Raw genomic sequence first — 23,584 nt, forward strand, 5'->3', positions numbered from 1 at the left:
GCGTAGTACCCGGATGGCTGCGGACGTAGAAGTGGACAGTACCAGTGCGACTTCCAGCCATTTGGTGTAGGAGTCCACCACTATGAAGAATGTTTTCCCCTGAAAGGGGCCAGCAAAGTCCACATGCGGGCGTGACCATGGTGCTCAGGCGGACTCCCAGGACTGGACTGGGGCCCTTGGGGGATCTGGGCGGGATTCTTGGCAGGCCTGGCAGTGTTTGACCCAGGCCTCTATCTCTCCGTCGATCCCCGGCCACCACACATAACTCCTGGCAAGGGCTTTCATTCTTACTACCCCTGGGTGTGTCTCATGTAGGGCTGTGAGGACCCTTTTGCGGAGGGGCTGGGGAACAACGACCCTGCTTCCCCATAACAGGCACCCCTTGTGGGCTGACAGTTCATGTTTGCGGGTTGTGTAGCCGGTGAATTCTGGCCCGGGGCTGCTGCTGGGCCATCCCCTCCACACCCAGTCCAGGACCCGGGAGATGACCCTATCTTTCTTGGAATGGTGTGCAACTTCTTGTGCCTGAATGGGGTGGTCGGGAATCAGCTCCAGGCTCATAACCTCTTGTGCAGGTGCTGGGTCGGGGCCTGCTTCCGGTAGTGGTAGCCTGCTGAGGGCGTCCGCATGGCCCATCGCCTTCCCAGGGCGATGAATCAGTGCATACTGGTAGCTGGTAAGGAAAATTGACCACCTGAGGACGCGAGGAGACAGCACTTGGGGGGTCTGCTTTTCGGGGGCAAACAAGCCAAGCAACGGCTTGTGGTCAGTCACCACGGTGAAGGGCCGCCCGTACAAGAAATCATGGAATTTTTTTACTCCCTTCACGATTGCCAGACCCTCCTTGTCGATTTGCGAGTAGTTCCGCTTGGTTGCATTGAGTGTCTGGGAAAAGTATGCCACCGGTACCTCTCTTCCATCTGGGAGTTGGTGTCCCAGGACAGCGCCAATGCCATAGGGCGAGGCGTCGCATGCTAGCACCACCGGCAGCCTCTTGTCGAAGTGTGCCAAGCCCAAGTTTGGATCCTATTGTTCTAGGACCAATCAGACTGCTGCAGTTTGAATCCTATTCAACTCAGTACATAACAGGGTGGGTGGAGGGAAGAAAATGAAGCAGCAGCAAATAATGATGTTTAGGGGTGGGGAAACAGATGTGTGAAAAAGCAAAGGGGAGAATTGGGAAGAGTTCAAGGCTGAGGAGGGGGGGTAGAGATTGCCAACACAGAGAGAAGGGAGGAAGGAAAGGCAGCATGCTGCTTTCTGCCTTCCAGGAGGCTCACAAACACAGAGAATGGAGCAAACGGGGCTTTGAAGGCATGGCAATTCCCACCCCCTCTTAACTTCTAAGCAAGTGTCTCTGTCCAGAGAGGCAGGGGAAGTATCAAGGCATCATCAGTCCAGGGAGCTCACGAACCCTCAGAATAAGGCAAAGGGTTTTGTTGTTGTTGTTTGCTCTTTTTTCCTCTCTACAAAGAGGAAAAGGGGAAGGTGGGGCGTGTTGAAAAATAGAACAGCACGCTTCCGCGGGTCATTCCACTACTACTACCAGGCGCTCCCAGGCTGTCACGTGGCCTCCCTGAGGAGAGGAGGCAGTGTTCTCACCCTGCGCCGGCGTGTTCCTTAAACACTCTTGGAACACAGAAAGAAGAAGAAGAAGAAGTTATTATTTATAGATCGAATCCGTTAGCCTTACTCAGAGTAGACCCACTAAGCAGCATGAATAGCTTAGCTCTGTTCACTTCAATGGACTTACTTTGAGTAAAAGTTACTTGGCTACAAATTAATGATGATGATGATGTGATAGGGAGACCGACCTGGAACCATTTTTGGTTCCCAAACTGTCCAAATGTTTTCTCTGCAAGGTCAAAGGAAAATGTCTTTTCCTTCACAAATCCTGTCTTAAGGGTATGTCTGTGTTGGAATAGGGTGTGAGCCTGTGACATGGCCCAGGAACCAAGTATTTATCATTATCAAGTGACCTGCCAGACAGGAGATAAATGACAGGAGAAAAACAATATTCAAATTTCTGTTTTAGACCACCTTTTCTGTGATGTAGGAGGGTGGTCTTAGGTCACACCCCTTCTGTGATGTATGTATGATGTTTCTGGGGGCGGTCTTGATCTACATGGTGGCAATTTCAAAAGTCTTTATAAGGCCTTGCACGCCATTGTTCTGGGTTCCTCCTCCTTTCCTGTGGGTGAGGGGAGCACCCTGTTGCAACAGATCAATAAAGATCAGGCTTACTAGCTGCTTTGCTTCTCAATATTCTCTGATTGGCCTCTGTTATTTTCTCCTACCAATAGGGAACCTAACGTAAGGACTCTATATGGGCTCTTGGATACCCCATAAGGGGAAAGGGCAATTTTTGTTTACAACAATGACAATGATGCACACAGGACAAAACCCTCTCTCGGCTTCCAACCCTAGATAACTCAGTTGGTTAGCACATGGCGCTGTTAACACCAAGGTTGCAGGTTTGATCCCTGTATGGGACAATGGCTTGGACTAGAAGATCTACAGGGTCACTTCCATTGTACATTTCTATGATTCTATGTCCTCTGGCCGCCTCCATTCCCTGCCCCCACCCAATGTCCTTCCAGCTCCTAAACACAGAGACAAGACCTGGCCACGTGGATTCCTGCAGTTCCTGCTAGGCTACAGTGGTGACATGAGAAAGGACACACTGGAAGGGGCATGCAAAAAGCCCTGCAAGCCAGTCTGCATAAAAAGATGTTGCTTGGTGAATGCTCATGGAAAAGAGCCTTGAAGCCAATTCTTTTTTAAAAAACGGCCTAGGACCCTCGTACCTACGGGACCGCCTCTCCTGGTATGCCCTGCGGAAGAACCTACGGTCTGCAAATAAAAACATCCTGAAGGTCCCAGGCCACAGAGAGGTTAGGCTGGCCTCAACGAGAGCCAGGGCTTTTTCAGCTGTGGCTCCGATCTGGTGGAACGCTCTGTCACAAGAGACTAGGGCCCTGCGGGACTTGACATCTTTCCGCAGGGCCTGCAAGACAGAGCTGTTCCACCAGGCCTTTGGTCAGGGCGCAGCCTGACTCCATCCTTTGGCAATCTTCACAGAACTTTAGCTGAATGGTTGCCTTCAATTTGATTTTAATTAATTTTATAATGAATGATTTTAGAATGTTGTACTATTTTATTGTTGTTAGCCGCCCTGAGCCCGGCTTCGGCTGGGGAAGGCGGGATATAAATAAATTATTATTATTATTTATTATTATTATTTAAAAGTTAGATACTGGAGTCGTGTGCAGTATTAAAAGATAGAGGTTGATGAATACCCCTCTCACGTGCCTAAAGTCTGTTGACCCCTGACCTAAAGTGCTCAAATAACTTTAAAACATGCTTGTAGAGATCTGCACAACCCTACAAGTAGATTTGTGTTTAAATGACATGCTTTTATCATAGCTCTGGATAATCGTAGCCTTCCAGATGTTGTTGGACTGCAGCTCCCATAATCCTGGGCCAGTAGGGCTAATAGTCAGGGATAATGGCAGTTGTAAGAAGAAGAAGAAGAAGAAGAGTTTGGATTTGATATCCCGCCTTTCACTCCCCTTCAGGAGTCTCAAAGCGGCTAACAACCTCCTTTCCCTTCCTCCCCCACAACAAACACTCTGTGAGGTGAGTGGGGCTGAGAGACTTCAAGGAAGTGTGACTGGCCCAAGGTCACCCAGCAGCTGCATGTGGAGGAGCGGGAAGCGAACCCGGTTCCCCAGATTATGTGACTGCCGCTCTTAACCACTACAGCACACTGGCTCTCGTAGTCTATAATGTCTCAAAGACATAAATAAGCAAGCCCAACCCCATGTATGCCCATGGGTGCCAGGGAGGTTTCAAAATGCTCCGAGGGCAGCAGAGATAAAAGCAGGGAAAGGGCAAATGCTCAGTTTTTGGAAATATAAATTCTGGTACTATTGGACTCCGGCCCTATTTGGAAAGTGTGGACTCTTTTTTATTATTATTAAACATTTTCTTGGTTTACGAAAGTGTGTGCAATGTCTCTCTCATATATTTTTCTCCACGTAACATTTTTACAAATCAGTTTCATTTGTTGAGACATTAGAAAGAAAAGGGGGGAAGAGGTGGAGGGGTGGGGAAGATGGGTGGGGGTGGAATTGGGTGGCCATGTTTCTATTTTACTTACCATATGTAGAATTTGGTGTTAGCGTTGCTTCTGCAGGGTCTTTGCTGACCACCTGTGGTTGGCTGTGGTGGTCTTTGTTTTCATGTGTGAGTGGGGTGGGTGGGTGTTTTGGATTAGGTTAGCCATATTGATTTGTATGCTGTTGGTACATTTTTGTCATTTTCTTGTTGGGCTGTGTATGTGATAAAGGGGAGGCATACTGGGGTGAAAGTGTCTTCTATTTGTCCCCGTGTCAGTTTCAGTTTATTGGTTAATTTTTCTAGTCGGGCTGTTTCCCATACTATTTGGTACCATTGGTCCATGCTTACTCCTGACAGGTCTCTCCAGTGTCTGGCTATGATGCTTCTGGCTGCTAAAAGTAGGTGGGTTATGAGTTCTTTGTGGTGTAAGTGGGCATTATTGTTTTGGAAGATGTTTAGTAAGGCCAGTTCTGGGGTGATTTCTAATACAGTGGTACCTCGGGTTACATACGCTTCAGGTTACAGACTCCGCTAACCCAGAAATATTACCTCGGGTTAAGAACTTTGCTTCAGGATGAGAACAGAAATTGTGCTCCGGCAGCGCGGCGGCAGCAGGAGGCCCCATTAGCTAAAGTGCTGCTTCAGATTAAGAACAGTTTCAGGTTAAGAACGGACCTCCAGAATGAATTAAGTTCTTAACCAAAGGTACCACTGTACTGTCTTCTTTCTCATAGCAGAGTAAGACTGTATTAAAGGTAAAGGCAGTGGCGTAGCGTGGGGGGTGCAGGGGAGCCGGCCGAACCGGGCGCAACATCTGGGAGTTAGGGAAATCCACGGGTTAGGGGGCACAAATCCATGGGTTAGGGGGCGCAAATTACTTGCCTTGCCCCGGGTGCTGATAACCCACGCTACGCCACTGGGTAAAGGGACCCCTGACCATTAGGTCCAGTTGTGACAGACTGGGGTTGCAGTGCTCATCTCGCTTTATTGGCTGAGAAAGCCGGCATACAGCTTCCGGGTCATGTGGCCAGCAGGATTAAGCTGCTTCTGGCGAACCAGAGTAGCGCAAGGAAAAACCCTTTACCTTCCCGTCGGAGCAGAACCTATTTATATTTTGATATTTTATTATTATTATTATTATTATTAAAGATTTTCTTGATTTACAGAAGTATGTGTAATGTCTCTTGTATTTTTTCCATGTAACATTTTTACAAATCAGTTTCATTTGTTGAGACATTAGGAAGAAAACTGTGGGGGAGAGATGGGGGGTGGGGGGTGGGGGGGTCCGGTGGCGGTGTGTCTATTTTGCTTAATGTATGTAGCAGTATTTATCTACTTGCACATTGAGGTGCTTTCGAACTGCTAGGTTGGCAGGAGCAGGGACCGCTGACCTTCTGATCGGCAAGTCCTAGGCTCTGGTTTAAAACACAGCGCCGCCCGCGTCCAAGTCTGTATTGCAACAAGGGAAATAGGCGAGGGGGAGTGGTCATTACAAGTAAAAAAGGGTGTGGGAGGATTCGACGACCACTCATCGCTCCGGCAGGCTGGCTTCAGGATCGTTACCACGTCCCGGCGAGAGGTGACAATTCCCCAGAGAAAAACAGCGCAGTAGGTAATCTAAAAGGGATCCTCCTAGATCAGGCACCAGGAGACCTGTTGCACATGCCTGCAGTGGCGGAGCTTCGTGCTGGGGGGGGGGGCGAGAAGGCGGGGGGTGGGCACAGCCGCGATGGTGCCCTGCCGGGGTCGCGCTACCGGGCGTGGGGCACTCCCCCGCCCTCCTCTTCCTCCGCCAGTGCATACCTGCCTGCCCTAGATCTTGTGACGAGCAAGACCCTGCATATTTAGCTGTGCACGCTAAAGTCCTAAGGGATGCCTCGGGCGCTGGCCCTTTAAAGAAGGGGGTGAGCCCTGCCGCCCGACAGGCTGGGCCTGAGGCGGTTACCTCCGCCTGCTTAGAGCTCCCAAAGTCTCTCTGGAGTCCGGTTAAGACGGGGTGGGGGTGGGGGCTAGCTGGCCGCTTTTCGTTCGGGGAAGGAAGCCGCCAGATGGCACCATAGCCGCGCACCGTAGTCGGATCGCCCGCGTCCCCCAGTGCGCATCATCTTTGCAGCTCCTGGCGCGCCCCGGGAGTCACGGACTCTCCAACAAGCTGCCATTCTCCCCCGAAGGCGCGCTCCTCCCTTATCTCCCGAGGCAGACGGATGCTCACCGAGGCCCTGCCGCGATGTAAGCAGACTTGTGGGGATGGGGGTCTTATAATTGATTCTGGGGTGGAGCTTACCTGTCGCCTTCCGCGCAAAAGTAGTTTATTCAAGTTGGCACCGCTGTTGGATAGTGCTTGCTGTTGCGCCCCTCTTCGGTTCGTTTTTCGTTGCAGGTGTGCGCGCAGACACGGGGACAGAAATGCGCCCGGGCGAGCTCAGAGCGGAAAGGGCTAATGCAGGAGGGAGGGCGAGCGGGAGAGACGCAGCCTAGATAACATCCCAGATTCGTAGGCTTGGTTTCGCGCCCAGCACGTGTAAAGCTCTTCCTTTCCTCCATCAACTTAAATAGGATAGTTGTAAATAGGCGCTGCTCCTTCTCTGACAGCGGTCACTGTGTGAATAGCAGAAGTTATAGCCAAATAGTTTTATTTTATTGCACCTGCTTCACTAGTAGGCACTGTGATCGGAGTGTGGCCGTCCCAGAGAGTGGGATTTCAGTTTGCTTTTCAGATGCACTTAACAAACAGGCGGGGAGGAAGGGGGTCGGAGAAGAGAGAAGGCGGCACCTCTGATCCCAGAGGCCTTGGGGATAGTGGGCAATGGCGGTGGGGTAAGTGCGCTCGGCCGCGGAAATTCCTCCAGTTAGGCTACCGTGGTGGCATGAGAAAGTACCCACTGGAAGGGACATAATAATAATAATAATAATAATAATAATAATAATAATAATAATAATTTATTTGTACCCCACCCATCTGGGTGGGTTTCCCCAGCCACTCTGGGCAGCTTCCACAGAGACCAAAAATACACTAAAATGTCACACATTTAAAACTTCCCTGAACAGGGCTGCCTTCAGATGTCTTCTGAATGTCAGGTAGTTGTTTATCGCTTTGACATCTGATGGGAGGGCGTTCCACAGGGCGGGCGCCACTACCGAGAAGGCCCTCTGCCTGGTTCCCTGTAGCTTTGCTTCTCGTAATGAGGGAACCGCCAGAAGGCCCTCGGTGCTGGACCTCAGTGTGTCCAGGCTGAATGATGGGGGTGGAGATGCTCCTTCAGATATACTGGGCCGAGGCCGTTTAGGGCTTTAAAGGTCAGCACCAACACTTTGAATTGTGCTCAGAAACGTACTGGGAGCCAATGTAGGTCTTTCAAGACCGGTGTTATGTGGTCTCGGCGGCCGCCCCCAGTCACCAGTCTAGCTGCCGCATTCTGGATTAGTTGTAGTTTCCGGGTCACCTTCAAAGGTAGCCACACGTAGAGCGCATACAAAAAGCCCTGCAAGCCAGTCTGTTGCTGGCAGACATGGTGGCCTGCAACAACTTTTTCGCGGAGTTGCGCACTGCTGTTTGTCCACACTGCGGGTTGATCCGGGGCTGAGAGAGAAACTTGCAACAACCCTGCAGTGTAGAAACGCTCTTCTGGGAGTGGTGGCTGCGGCAGGACTGCATTTCCAGCCGAAACACAAACCTGCAGGCTGCAGGGAAGGTCAGTCAGCCTCAGTTTCCCTCCTCTGGATCATAGCTGTCAATCAAGCCTCACCTGTCCCGGGGACAGTCTACGGGATATCTAAAACGGCGCTGGAATAAGGGAATTTCCCGCAAAAAAGGGAAGGTTGACAGCTATGCTCTTGATCAAGCTCAACTTCACGGTCAGAGAGAGAGAGAGAGAGAATGCCCAAACACGGCTATTTTAAAATACTGGATCTCTCATTGGGTTTCTATGGGTATGGGCAGGTTTGCTTCTGATATAGGAGAGAGGGAATGAAATCGGAAGCCAAGCGGATCACTCTACTTAACTTCTTATGTCTAGGTGCTCATCACAAGTATGAGTAGCCAATGGCATCATGGAGATAAGAATGCTATAGAGCAGCCGGCGGCGGCGTGATTCAATAGAAAAGCGCGCCAAGGAAAGCCGGCTGCCTCAATCCAGTCCAAGGCAAGGCAGAGCCCCATCTGAGTTGACACGTTCTGGTATTTTGGATTCCCTCGCCGCTCACAGCCCGATCGGCAGGCAGGAGGCGGGGCAGGGTGCTTAAAGGAGCAGAAAACTACAAGCGATGACGAAGCTGCAGTTCTGGAGGTGCTTTAAAAAGTTTGCCACTGTCTGCGTAACAAGATGTTGCTTGGCGAATGCGCATGGACAGGAGCCTTAAAGCCATTTTTTTTTTAAAAGTTAGTTATTGGGGTGATGCACTTCACAGAAGTGTGACTGGCCCAACGTCACCCAGCAGCTGCATGTGGGGGAGCGGAGACGCGAACCCGGTTCCCCAGATTAGGAGTCTACCGCTCTTAACCACTACACCACACTGGCTCTCAAGAACTTTGCTTCAGGATGAGAACAGAAATCGTGCTGCAGCGGCGCGGCGGCAGCAGGAGGCCCCATTAGCTAAAGTGGTGCTTCAGGTTAAGAACAGTTTCAGGTTAAGAACGGACCTCCAGAACAGATTAAGTACTTAACCCGAGGTACCACTGTATCTCGCACCCACTCTTTTGGCCCGACTGGAATGTGGCTTCGAAATCCAAATGCTTGCCTGCCTGCGTCAAGGACAGAGAAAGGTGTGAGAGTAGTGTATAAACTAGCTTAAGACCGTAAGAATAGCCTGCTGGATCAGGCCAATCTCCCATCTAGTCCAGCATCCTGTTCTCACTGGGGCCAGTCGGATGCCTGTGGGGAACATCAGCGCAAGCGCACTCTCACCTCCCATGGTTTCCAGTAGGGTTGCCATATTTCGAAAAGTGAAAATCCGGACAGCACTTTTCAGCGATTTCCGAACAGACACTCCTTAAGGGGGCTGAATACCGGCTATGACAGGGAAATTCCTGGTGTATGTTGTTGTTGTTGTTTAGTCGTGTCCGACTCTTCGTGACCCCATGGACCAGAGCACGCCAGACACTCCTGTCTTCCACTGCCTCCCACAGTTTGGTCAAACTCATGCTGGTAGCTTTGAGAACACTGTCCAACCATCTCGTCCTCTGTCGTCCCCTTCTCCTTGTGCCCTCCATCTTTCCCAACATCAGGGTCTTTTCCAGGGATCTGTCCTTCCAGTGAGCACTCAGGGCTGATTTCCTTAAGAATGGATACATTTGATCTTCTTGCAGTCCATGGGACTCTCAAGAGTCTCCTCCAGCACCATAATTCAAAAGCATCAATTCTTTGGCGACCAGCCTTCTTTATGGTCCAGCTCTCACTTCCATACATCACTACTGGGAAAACCATGGCTTTAACTATACAGACCTTTGTTGGCAAGGTGATGTCTCTGCTTTTTAAGATGCTGTCTAGGTTTGCCATCGCCTTTCTCCCAAGGAGCAGGCGTCTTTTAATTTTGTGGCTGCTATCACCATCTGCAGTGATCATGGAGCCCAAGAAAGTAAAATCTCTCATTGCCTCCATTTCTTCCCCTTCTATTTGCCAGGAGGTGATTGGCCCAGTGGCCATGATCTTCGTTTTTTTGATGCTGTGCTTCAGACCATATTTTGCGCTCTCCTCTTTCACCCTCATTAAAAGGTTCTTTAATTCCTCCTCACTTTCTGCCATCAAGGTTGTGTCATCTGCATATCTGAGGTTGTTGATATTTCTTCCGGCAATCTTAATTCCGGCTAGGGATTCATCCAGTCAAGCCTTTCGCATGATGAATTCTGCATGTAAGTTAAATAAACAGGGAGACAATATACAGCCTTGTTGTACTCCTTTCCCAATTTTGAGCCAATCTGTTGTTCCATATCCAGTTCTAACTGTTGCTTCTTGTCCCACATAGAGATTTCTCAGGAGACAGATGAGGTGGTCAGGCACTCCCATTTCTTTAAGAACTTGCCATAGTTTGCTGTGGTCCACACAGTCAAAGGCTTTTGCATAGTCAATGAAGCAGAAGTAGATGTCTTTCTGGAACTCTCTAGCTTTCTCCATAATCCAGCGCATGTTTGCAGTTTGGTCTCTGGTTCCTCCACTCAGCAACTACGGTAATATTCGGAAACACTGCTGCCCCCAACTGGACAGGTGGCTAGTAGCTTTTCTCTTTCCATTTTCTTTGTGCCATGCATAATTTTATAAACTTCTATAGATTATGTAGTTTATGTACAAAGGCAAAAATTACAGTAGCTGCCCTGCTGCCCTTTGCTTCTAGCTCTGTGGAAGGCGACACCCTCCACTAAGTAGCTGAGAAGGAAATTTGAGGGGGAAAGATTCCCCACCTCTCTTCTTTGCCATGGCTACTCAGACCTCAATGTATTTTTTTAAATATTTTTTTGAGGGGGTTGTCCTCTTCACTTAAATATTTGTACCTCTGCAAACCTCAATTTTTGATACTTCCCTCTTGTTTCTCATAAAGGCGTCTGGTGCTCTTAATAGCATGTAGGCAAGCAAGGGTTGTTTTGCTTGTAAATAAGATTTTCTATTATTTTTCTGAAGGTTGAAAGTTCTGCTGGAAGGTGAGCCAAAAATGGTGGAACAGGCCAATACCTACGAGAAACCTGTAAATGGAGCAGAGCAAGTTACGCTTTTGCTTCAACAGAACGGAGCAAGTTACAATTCTGAACATTCAGAGAGGAAAGAAAATTCTGGTAAGCAAGTTAATGCTGATGCATGAAAAGTATTAAGGTCCCAGGCCACAGAGAGGTTAGGCTGGCCTCAACTAGAGCCAGGGCTTTTTCGGCTGTGGCTCCAATCTGGTGGAACGCTCTGTCACAAGAGACCAGGGCCCTGCGGGACTTGACATCTTTCCACAGGGCCTGCAAGACAGAGCTGTTCCACCAGGCCTTTGGTCAGGGTGCAGCCTGACTCCCTCCTTTCGCAATCTTTACAGAACTTTAGCTGAATGGTTGCCATCAATTTGATTTTAATTAATTTTTATAATGAAATGTTTTTAGAATGTTGCACTATTTTATTGTTGTTAGCCGCCCTGAGCCCGGCTTCGGCTGGGGAGGGCGGGATATAAATTAAATTTATTATTATTATTTATTATTAAGACGTAGACTGGAGACAGATTGTAGTTGGTTCTGGGTTTTTTTTAAGAGCGAGCTCTTAAAAATCTCTTTTTAGAGAATGCAAAGTCATTCCATTTTGTAAGCCCAGCCTATGTAGCCAAGGGTGGTGATGGGCCGTATTCACAATAGTGTGGCTGAAAATGAAAGTGGACCATTTTCAAAAGAAACAAATAACTTTCACAGAGACTTTGTTACCAACTGAAGTGTAGGGAGTCAAATATCCAGTGAGCTTGCCAGACAGCATCAATGAAAAATCACCTGTAGCCATTGTATGATTTAATAGCCCAGAAGTCTGAAAAGTGTTTCAAGTTAGCAGAATAATGAATGACTGCAGCCAATACAGTGTGAATGATACACTGCTGTGGAACCATGATTTGTGATATTTGGTGCAAAATCCAACTTTGTCAGAATCCCACATTTCATTCTTTTTTTTTTTTTAAAAAAATAAAGTTTCTAGTCCATATAATTCCATGCCAGAATGCCTACTCAGTCTTGGAAGCAAAAGAATGGCTAAGAAGGTTTTATTTAACAGCCAGGGTGGTTGTGGTGGTGAATCTTCATTTATCTGCAAAGCTTTTTAATGCTAATATGTTGAGCTTGCATAATCTATACAGATTTCAGAATTGCATATAACTTTGATCACTTTGGTGCAAAAACTTGGGAGGGTTGTGTGGTTTTGGTTTGTTTTAGTGCAGAATACTCACAAAACTGACCAAAAGATTATTGATTACGAAGCAGACATCTAATATATGCATTGTGCGCTCTCTCTCTCTCTCTCTCTCTCTCTCTCTCTCTCTCTCTCTCGTAGTGGATGAAAATAAACCAGAGATGGCAAAGAAGGAGAAAACGTATACTTTTAAAGCTCGGACTCTGTATATCTTCTTAGCTGTCTCCGTTTCCTTATTTATTAGCGATATCGGCCTTGCAGTTGCCGTTGGTGAGTTCTGTTCCCTTATCCATTACCTTTGACTGCCACCTTGTGGTCATTGTTTGCTTCTGTGCCTTAACAGGCAGAACAGTGGGACCTTGGCAAACACGTGCTTCTATGTCTGTTTGCCAAGGTAACACAAATGTGGAGGAAACAGGTGGCAATCTCAGGGAGATGGAGCTCCTCTTCCACGTAACAAATTTTCCCCTGAAAATGCTTGCCCCTGAATTAGTGTTTTGTAGTGTGCAGAGGACCGCAGCCTTAGCTTCCGTAAGACCAGCAGGAGACGGCTCTGGCAATGACTATAATGTATCACGGTTTTAGGACTACAATGTCCATTTGACCGATCAACGAAAAACATTTTTAATCAACTAAAAATGTCTCCCGTGTTTAGTCAGGTCAGCAGCCCCCCCATTTAATATTAACGCTTCCAAAAATTGTGGGCGTCAGGCACCATTTTAGAAGAGGCTTTCTGTTTTGGGCAGACAAAAGACATTCCCCTTATATTGCCTTATATTGTTTGGGTTTTCCAGGCCGCAGCTGAACTTCTGGGGATGAGGGCCGCTGAGGGGCAGGGCTGGGGTGAAAAAGGGGCAACGCAACAGGTGTGGTTCTTTTTTTATTATTATTAATTTTTTATTGATTTTCCAACACAAATTGTAAACAAAACAACACAAACAAAGAAAACATACAAAGACATATAAACATGTATAAATTCAAAACCTCATTTTCATAAACCTTACTTCTCCGACTTCCCCTTACCTCCCCTTTTCTGCATCCCTGTTTTAAACTTTTTTCAGCAACCCCTCACGTCAATCAGTTAATAACATTTTCTTATTTTGATTTCATTCTCATACTTTATCAGTTACAGCTGTAATTCTATATTTTCCTTTCCCTTGACATTTTAACACTCATTAATTTTACAACAGTTCTTAAGATATACTTTAAATTTCTTCCAGTCCTCCTCCACCGTCTCTTTTTCTTGATCACGAATTCTGCCAGTCATCTCGGCCAATCCCATGTAGTCAATCACCTTCGTCTGCCATTCTTCCAGCGTAGGTAGTTCTTGTGTCTTCCAATACTTTGCTAGAAGGATCCTTGCTGCTGTGGTAGCATACATAAAAAACGTTCTGTCCTTCCTTGACACCAACTGGCCGACCATGCCCAGGAGAAATGCCTCTGGTTTCTTATGAAAAGTACATTTAAGTACCTTCTTAATTTCATTATAAATCATTTCCCAGAAGGCCTTAATCCTAGGGCAAGTCCACCAAAGGTGATAAAAGGTACCTTCAGTCGCATTACATTTCCAGCAATTACTGTTGGGCAAATGATAAATTTTTGCAAGCTTGACCGGGGTCATGTACCACCTGTAAATCATTTTCATAATGTTTTCTCTTAAGGCATTACATGCCGTAAATTTTATACCGGTGGTCCATAACTGTTCCCAGTCAGCAAATATAATGTCATGGCAACAGGTGTGATTCTTAGCTTTGTACCGTAGACCACACACCAGCTAGAGCAGCGAACCTGCAACAGGCTAACATCAGAGCCTTTAGGGAAATTGTCAAGTATAAGTGTCACTCAATTTAATACATGTTGCTTGATAATTAGACTGCAGTCCTGTACCACAGGAAGGCAGAACCCTTTTTGAGCATCATAGGAAACCTTCCAGTATGTGTGGAACAAAGTATGTATCTACTAGTTCACTTTGCATTTAGTTCACAGTTTAATTCAATTTCTTCTGAATGACCCTTGGCAAAAAATTTTTTATAAAAAGATCAGCATCCAGAACGGTATAAGCTGCTGTGTTGATATATAAATTATATGTAAGAAGACTAAGGAAACATCAAGGCACACAGATAGTAGAATCTTTATTTTATTTTCCCCAGCAATTATTAAATTTTAGCTTCAAGGCGCAAAGAGTTTTGGAGAGTTAAGAACAAATATAAGAGAATGAACTTGAAGATGGATTAGAAATTGTGTGCTTCAGAGATTATTATTATTTTAACAAATTCAGTGAACTTTGCATTTTTTTTACTTTCTCTTCTGCTCTATTTTCTAAAGCAAAAAAGGGCTCCTTTTCCTACTTGTGTGGAAAAGCACAAAGCTATATTCTAGTCAAGCAAAAGACAAGAGGCTGGGTTTAATTAATTCAGTGGTACCTCTAGTTATGAACTTAATTCGTTCCGGAGGTCCGTTTTTAACCTGAAACTGTTCTTAACTAGAGGGGTGTTTTCGTTAATGGGGCCTCTTGCTGCTGCCGCGCTGCCAGCATATGATTTCCGTTCTCATCCTGGGGCAAATTCTCAACCCAAGGTAACTCTTCCAGGTTAGCGGAGTTTGTAACCTGAAGCGTTTGTAACTCGAGGTATCACTGTAGTTGCGCTAGCTGGAGCCAGCACAAGTCCCTCTAGTGGAACAAGCTTTCTCCCTGCCTGGCCCCCCTAAACAGCTTGGGGTGTGTGTCAGGAGAACCCTCAGAACAGACTGTGGGAAGGAGAAAGGGAGAAATAGCTTGGAAACACACATGTTTTTGCTTGCCCGATTGAACAATTTCCTTAATGCTAGTTTAAATTCCACCCAGAGACTTCTGCACTCACATGTCAAAAGTCATAATTCAAGAATGCATCATAGCTGGGTCAAACCTAGGCCTGCAGCAGGGCAGGTGAGGGGGGTGGCCTGGGTCCCAAGGATCAAATATTTGAGGACTGGAGGGCTGTATTTGGCCCTGTCTCTGCAGTAAGGAGTTAAACTGTGTTAGGAATGGCACCAGTCAGGAAAAGCACACAGCGATGAATAAATGGACTATTCCGCAGTGCTAGCAGATGCAGCTGTTTTCCCTCTTAATGTTAAAGTAATAGGCCTTTGTTTTCAATCACCTTCTTCAGAGCTATTGTTCTTATTCCTATGCAAAGATTTGCAAATTTAATCTATGGAATTACAAATTGGTATGTTACCTGCTCAGAAGCAAGTCCCACTGGGCTGGAACTCCCAGGTCAATGGTTGTGGGATTGCAGCCTAAGTAGAGCAACAATCTTCACTTTCTCTACTCAGAAGTAAGCCCTATTGAATCCAGTGGGGCTAACTGCCAAGCTAAGTGGAGTTTGGGTTATAGCCCCCTCTATTTCCAGAGCAGTAGCTGTGCAGTTAGGTTAGCTGCTCTTAAATTACTTTCTTTCTTTCAGGTATCTTGTCGACACGCTCATCAATGGATCAGTACCGTTCGGATTACAACCCCTGCCCTCAGGGCTGGGTTCTGCCAAAACCCACACCATCACATCCGCACCCTTCCTGTGTCCCCGCCTGCCCTCAGGGCTGCGTCGTGCATGAAACCTGGTGCTACTATTTTTCAACCGTTGAGGCAAACTGGACCTCCAGTCAGAGCAACTGTTCTTCTTACGGTGGCTCCCTGACGGCAATCGATACTCCAAGTGAAATGGTGAGAGCCTTTCCAGTCTGCCCTGTGGACTTCATTATAAGCCTTTTCAGTCTGCCCTGTGGACTTTATTATAAGAAAGTAGCATTTAGACCAAGGCTGTATTGTGATTTACCAGTTAAATCAGCAGTGGGGAGCCTCAGGTCCACCACAGGAGCTCCTGCCGGGCGCGCAAGACTTGCAGACACTCGTCAGAAGCACGGGGAGCCCTCCGTAGGGCTCCCTGTGCTTCAGGCAACAGGCTGCCGCCCCAAGCCTTGCGCGCCTGGCAGGAGCTCCTGCCGGGCGCGCAGGGTTGCAGACACTCACCCGAAGCACGGGGAGCCCTCCGTAGGGCTCCCTGTGCTTCGGGCAACAGGCTGCCGCCCCAAGCCTTGCGCGCCTGGCAGGAGCTCCTGCCGGGCGCGCAGGGTTGCAGACACTCGCCCGAAGCACGGGGAGCCCTCCGTAGGGCTCCCTGTGCTTCGGGCAACAGGCTGCCGCCCCAAGCCTTGCGCGCCTGGCAGGAGCTCCTGCCGGGCGCGCAGGGTTGCAGACACTCGCCCGAAGCACGGGGAGCCCTCCGTAGGGCTCCCTGTGCTTCGGGCAACAGGCTGCCGCCCCAAGCCTTGCGCGCCTGGCAGGAGCTCCTGCCGGGCGCGCAAGGCTTGCAGACACTCGCCCGAAGCACGGGGAGCCCTCCGGGGAGCCCTCCTGTGCTTCGGGCAACAGGCTGCCACCCCAAGCGGCATATAGTCAATATAGGCACAGAGTTAATTTTTTAAACATTTTCTAATGGTGGTGTGCCTCGAGATTTTTTTCATGAAACAAGTGTGCCTTTGCCCAAAAAAGGTTGGGAAACACTGATTTAGATATTTCTCTTTTGTGACTAAAAAGTGGTCTAAAAACATTTTAAGTGAACCATCCTGCTTTTGTAGCTCCAAAGTGGACTATTGTACTGTAATATATTTTCTGTGAGGCTCCCGTGGATGAGAGTTTAGAAATACCTTTGGCTGTAAAACACAGTCCATCGTGTAATGGCAAGTGCTATATGAGGCCATAGCATATTTTGCTTGGTTCTTTCTAATTCATCTCCTGCCTTTCCACCAGATGGTGCTCAGTGTTCCAGCCTCTCTGCATAAATGGCCCTCTCGCCACAGTTACTTTGGCAGCCATCTTGCCAGATTTCTCTGAAGGGAAGATAAATTCTCCCAACAGTTTCCTTGGACGTGGGGCTCGCCATTAGCAGTTGCAGGGCCACAGCTTCTTTCTCCTCCTTCCATCGCCGCCTAAAAGTTTTTGGGTTTTTTGCCCCTGCAACAGAAGCAACTGTAGGAGCATTCTGGCAGCCATTTTGTATCCATTTTGTATCCCCCACAATGTCCTGGGCATTTCAGGATATGAAGCAGAGGACAGGGAATGGCGGCTACAAAAAAACCTAATGAATAAATTAGCCTTGAAGACTAAGAATAAAATAAAAAAAGACTGTTAGTTTTTGCAGATAGTTTTCATATTACAGTTGTACCTCGGAAGTCAAATATGTTTAAACATGTTAGTGTACTTGAAGAAAATCCTGTCAAGTGGGTAGAATTTCTGAGGTTTTTATTTTTGAAAATAATGTCCTCTGAAAAAGGTCTGTCAAATACTGAGTTACTTTCTCCCCCCCCCCCCAAAAAAAAAAACCTGCAGAAATTTCTACTGAACAAGAAGGAAGCAACTGATTATTGGATTGGGCTAAGGAGGGAGAAAGGACAGCCCTGGAAATGGACAAATGGCTCAGATTTCAACTCATGGTAAGGTATCGATTTGATTCAAGCTTCAGATGATCTTGAGGCGGTTGTGTGATTAGAGATTTCTGTTAAATATTGCTCCATTAAACACACACACAGAGAAAAGTTGTGTCTCTTTTAAAGGAATTGGAAACGAAACCTCTGTCGCATGATCCACTGTGCTGCAAGGGGTTTGGATGAGGCAGAGATGCTTCTTCTCCCATCTCTGCCTGGATCCCTGGCCTATGCTGGCAAGGGATGCCCCAATGTGCCCACCTCTATGGCAGGTGGGCAGAAGCCTGCGCCAGCAATAGGCAGCTGAGGGCACAAGATCCATTGGATTCTGAACCAGTTCTGCTGCTGTCACACGATGGAGGCAGGCCAGATCTGTGCCTATTTCCTGCACCGATTCCGAAGCTGGTGTAGCAAAGAGGCATTTGTCGTAATCACCTGCCCAGTCTGCTCTGACTGGTATGAATGGGAGGCCTTTCAATGTAGGGGTGTCTATGCTGCTCCATTAGGCCTCACTGCAGGACGTTTAGTGCAGCAATGTTGTGGAACTCCCTTTCCATGGATATCTGATAGGCATTGACTGTTTTGGAACTTTGGTACTGATTTAAGACATTTTTATCCCACCGTTTCTTCCCAGGAGGGTAATCCTGACTTGGTCACTGTTACCGTATTTTTTGCACCATAACACTCACTTTTTTCCTCCTAAAAAGTAAGGGGAAATGTCTGTGCGTGTTATGGAGGGAATGCCTACAGGTGTCATGCCTACGGATTTTCCTCCTCTAAAAACTACGTGCGTGTTATGGTCGAGTGCGTGTTATAGAGCGAAAAATACGGTAATTCTGGAGCAGTATAATGTTGTTTTAACACATTTCTAACCAGTCCTTAATAAATTGCATATTTATACCTCGCTTGGTTGCTCTTTGGAATACGAAGTGATTAAGATGTTTTCTAAATAAGGAATAATAAACATGGGCTCCATCTCTACGGTGTCCACATTTGTGGAATGCTCTCCCCAGGGAGGCTCTTTGGCACCATCATCACATATCTCTAGGCACCAGATGAAAACAGTTCTCTTCAACAAGCCTTTGGGAGATTAACATTAATAATGGGGGGGGGGGGTTGTGTTTGTTTCCGTTTCATTAGCTATTTTGAATGCTTATTTTGCATTTTTATGCTGTGAACTGCGCTGTGTTATTTGGATGAAGGGCAGGATATAAATTTAATGAATAATAATAATAATAATAATAATAATAATAATAATGTTGCAGGTTTAAAATTGGAGCAGATGGCCCATGCGCTTACTTAAATGACAGAAACGCCAGTTCTTCATGGTGTACATCCGAAAGAGAGTGGATATGCAGAATACCTCATCTCCCAGCTTGAAGAGAGCTCAGAGTCTTCCCAGCAAGAAAGCTTCATCGACTGCACTCTGTACAACAGCTACCAATTTCTTAACACTGCCCTAAAGAATAAGTGCCTTCCTTTTGAAAGACTTGAGTTGTATCCAGTGTTAATCATAGGTAGGGTTTCTGAAAACTGTCCTTATCTGTCACAGAGTTTTCAGTGCAACAGTTTATCAATACTTAAGTTAGATTCTTCTTACCCATTCCATGTATTTTATAAAAGTCATGGCATCATAAGGATACCAGGATAACTAGGAAGTAACAAAATACACTGGTGCATGTACAATGGTACCTCGGTTTAAGAACAGTTTACGGACAATTCGGTTTATGAACTCCGCAAAACCGGAAGTAGTGTCCCGGTTTGCAAACTTTACCTTGGCCTAAGAACAGAATCCGAACGGTGGAAGGGCACCAGCGGCGGGAGGCCTCGTTAGGGAAAGCGCCCCTCGGTTTAAGAACAGTTTCAGTTTAAGAACGAACTTCCAGAATGGATTAAGTTCGTAAACCGAGGTACCAGTGTATTTTAATATGAAAAGGGGAGGTTGTTCTTTCAGGAAGCTTCCCAATACTCTAGCAATGTCCAGAATTCTGAAGCAGTTCTTACCACAGAATGCCACTAGCATACACCTCCGGTAGGGTTATAAACTTGTAAATTAAGTATATCCTTGCATATCTCTTTTGGGGTCTGGAGATTTAGCCATCACAGTGGCTGCCCTCTTTCCTGGGATCCATGTCTCTGCTTGTTTGTGCCTGTTCTCTCTCCTGCCACCACCTGGCTGCTCTGCTGACTTGGGTAAATGCACAGAAATGGCCAGGATGAGCTGTGGAATTCAGGGAGGTGTAGTTCTTAAAAGGCCAAATCTCCATCTGCAAAACAAGAAGCCCAAGACAGCGGCAGTAAAATGCCATTTTGCCATACGGAGAGTCTAGAGAGTGGGCAGGGCCAGGGAAACCTCTGGGAGAGCCAGGTTTCCCAATTTTAAAGTTAACCTGCTTTCTAGCCAGTTAAAGCTGAAAAACTATTCCTTTTAACCAGTCCATTTCTATGACTTCTATTCCATCACCGTCCTTTTTATAAGTTTGGCCTGTGCGATTCAGCCGCTTGCTTTCAGAATGGAGGGGGGATGCAGGATGCTAGAAAGGGAAGGAGACCTTCCTCCTCACCTGGGTTCATCATATCCAGTGCCAGATTTACGTATAAGCTAAACAAGCTACAGCTTAGTGCCCCACTCTCTTGGGAGCCCCCAAAAAATTTAAAGGGGGGGAAAAACTGGATGTACAGTTTTAGAATCAGGTAGGTAGCCGTGTTGGTCTGATGCAGTCAAAATATATCTATAAAAAGTAAACAAATTGTCCAGTAGCACCTTGGAGACCAGCTAAGTTTGTTCTTGGTATAAGCTTTCGTGTGCATGCTTTGAATGAAAGCATTTTTAACAAAAGCATGTCAAGGAGAAGCAAGGCTGAGCTGGTGTTCATTTGCTAGTAGCAGGGCCGGATTTAGGTTTGATGAGGCCCTAAGCTACTGAATGCGGGACGCGGGTGGCACTGTGGGTTAAACCACAGAGCCTAGGACTTGCCGATCAGAAGGTCAGCGGTTTGAATCCCTGCAACAGGGTGAGCTCCTGTTCCTTGATCCCTGCTCCTGCCAACCTAGCAGTTCGAAAACACGTCAAAGTGCAAGTAGATAAATAGGTACCACTCCGGCGGGAAGGTAAACAGTGTTTCCGTGCACTACTCTGGTTCGCCAGAAGCGCCTTAGTCATGCTGGCCACATGACCCAGAAGCTGCACGCCGGCTCCCTCGGCCAATAAAGCGAGATGAGCGCCGCAACCCCAGAGTCTTCCGCAAGTGGACCTAATGGTCAGGGGTCCCTTTACCTTTACTTGTCTCAACATCTATTTTCATATGTTTGTATAACGGATATCCTGAAATATATTTTTGTAAAAAAATTAATAAATCAGTGATAAATAATATTCAGAAGAATATGGAGGCGGAAATACTTCAGTTGCTGGGTTCAAATGTTTCCCAAATAACAGCTGGTTGCTGTGTCCATGCAGTGGGATCCTATAAGGCAAGGGTGTTCAGGATTTGGGTGGTACCCGATGCTAATCCTATTCATTGAACTTGTTGGACATGGCAAACTTGGGCTCATTGATTCCATTGGGATCACTCGGAATGGAACTTGGTTAAATACAGCCCATTATCTCTATCATGTTTGGTTCATGTGTTTCCACTTGGTAGCTGATGATTCTCTAAGTACACTTGGCTGTTTGTCCCCCACCCCCTTAGTGTTTTTTTTTAATATAAATTTTTTATTAATTTTTTTCCATAAAAACTCCAATCATACAAATTTCCACATCACATATTTTAACTTATTGGACCTCCCTCAACTTCTCTGACAGTCATTCGTAGTTCAATTTCTATCTTCACATTCCTTAAATTTTAGTATTGCCTTTAAATACAATATTTCTGTCCTCATTTACATTCTTGCAATATTCCTTATATTTTCACAAAGCTTCTTTAAAACACACTAACGTTGTGTATTCCTCACATACAGTTTTCAAATATTCTGTAAATTTTCCCCAGTCCTCAAAAAACTTGTGATCCCTTTGGAATCTAATTTTTCCAGTTAGTTTGTCCAGTTCTGCATAGTCTGTTAATTTTGTTCTCCATTCTTCCACAGTCAGTACTTCTTCTTGTTTCCATTTTTGAGCCATCAATGTTCTCGCTGCTCTTATTGCGTACTGAAAAAGTTTACAGTCCCTCTTATTTATATCCATTCTTGTTATTCCCAGCAAAAAGGTTTCTGGTTTCTTAACAAAGCTATATTTCAGCATTTTCTTTAATTCACTGTATATGGAAGTCAATAGATGTGTAGAAGAATGATTAAAATATTTAAAGATACAAAGATATAAATGAGAAGACAAAGAAGCGTAATGGAAATCGATATTATTTATATGTTATGTTTTGATATCTATTTATGTATTTTTTTATGTGTTGGGGTTTTTTGCAACTGTTGTAACTGTTGATTTGTTTTCTTTTTGGTGATTTATTGTGAAAATTAATAAAAATAATTTTTTAAAAAATAATAATAATTCACTGTATATCATCTCCCAGAACCCCTTTACCTTCTTACATTCCCACCACATATGCATAAATGTACCTTCTTTCTCTTTACATTTCCAGCATTTATTACAAGTTTTGTACATTTTTGCTAATTTTACTGGTGTCATATACCATCTATATACCATTTTCATAACATTTTATTTTAATGTGGTACATGCTGTAAACTTCAAATTTTCGTTCCATATTTTTTGCCAATCTTCCATATCTATATTATATCCTAGATCCTACATCCCCCTAGTTTTTATTAATTTTTTCCAAATATCTTAAACATATCTTATTCTCCTTTAAATCTATATCTTACCCGAATTAACTTCCCACCACCCCTCTTCTGGCTTCTCTACAATGCTCTTGCTTAAGCGTGATTACTGTATATACTGTTATGTATTGAAGTTCTTACCCTGGCTACCAGGGGGTATTGTGTATAAAGTTTTCACTCAGGTCCACTTCAGTTAATTTAGACGGGAAACCCTGGGGTGTTGTTGTTACAATGTTGGCAGCCGGCTGCCTATAAAAGCAGGGCAGCTGAGATGTTTGCTGTTCAGTTCAGTTCCAGCTTATTTATAAAGAGCCACTTGGAGAAATCTCTGTGCCATCTGCTTTGTCAACCCACTACTTAATATATACATTCTATAAATGTCTATAATTCCTTAATAAATTTTTGTGGTATACTTTAGACATACATTCCTTATTATATTACAGTATTACATCTTGTGGTCTAACCAACTGTTTACAATAAACGTTATGAGTTTTATTTCAGCCCCGTGAGTGTCTTTATTTACGTACAGTTTTCTCTAAGTATACCATAAATTTGGACCATTCTTTTTAAAAGTTCTCATCGTCCTGTTGTCAGATTCTTCCAGTTAGCCTTGTTATTTCCGCATACTCCAATACAGTGGTACCTCAGGTTAAGTACTTAATTGGTTCCGGAGGTCCGTTCTTAACCTGAAACTGTTCTTAACCTGAAGCACCACTTTAGCTAATGGGGCCTCCCGCTGCCGCTGCACTGTCGGAGCACGATTTCTGTTCTCATCCTGAAGCAAAGTTCTTAACCCGAGGTTACTATTTCTGGGTTAGCGAAGTCTGTAACCTGAAGCATATGTACTTTCTGTTGCCGTTCTTAAATTGTTGGAATATTCTGTTGTTTCCATCTCTGTGCGAGGAGTAGTCTTCCTGCTGCTGTGGCATACAGTACAGGAAGAGTTTCTGATCTTCCTTTTTAATGTCCTCTCCAACCATTCCTAGCAAAAATGCCTCCAGTTTTTTATAGAAGGTGAACCTAAATATCTTTTTTTAACTCATTATACTGTACACACTATCCCAAAAAGTCTTCACCTTGTCACACAACCACCACATGTGGAGAAAATTTCCCTCTTTTACAATGCATTTCCAACAGTTATTTTTCATTTTGTACATTTTTGCTAGTTTGGTGGGTGTTAAGTGCCACCTACACATCATTTTTAACAAATTCTCTTTTAAGGTCATGGATGTGTTAAATTTTATTCCTAAATTCCATAGTCTTGTCCATTTCTCATACTTGATATTATATCCTAGGTCCATTGCCCACTTAGTCATGACCTCCTTAATTTCTTCATCTTTTGTATGCCATTCCAACAAAAATTCATA

General features: G+C 45.6%; 1 long non-coding RNA gene across 3 annotated transcripts in view; it reads left to right on the forward strand.

The window, feature by feature from the left end:
* LOC310838116 overlaps positions 1-23,584 on the forward strand; it is an 87,403-nt gene that overhangs the window by 20,835 nt on the left and 42,984 nt on the right. Inside the window, exons 1-2 of one of the 3 annotated variants that reach the window (XR_014560689.1) lie at positions 5,431-5,734; positions 10,734-10,885. The exons of the other annotated variants lie outside the window; for them this stretch is intronic. This is a non-coding gene — a long non-coding RNA (uncharacterized lncRNA). Of the gene's footprint in view, positions 1-5,430; positions 5,735-10,733; positions 10,886-23,584 lie in introns of those variants that run through there. 3 annotated transcript variants of the gene reach the window in all.

This window comes from Podarcis gaigeae (genome assembly GCF_964106915.1).
Source record: "Podarcis gaigeae genome assembly, chromosome: 2".
Classification (NCBI taxonomy): domain Eukaryota; kingdom Metazoa; phylum Chordata; class Lepidosauria; order Squamata; family Lacertidae; genus Podarcis; species Podarcis gaigeae.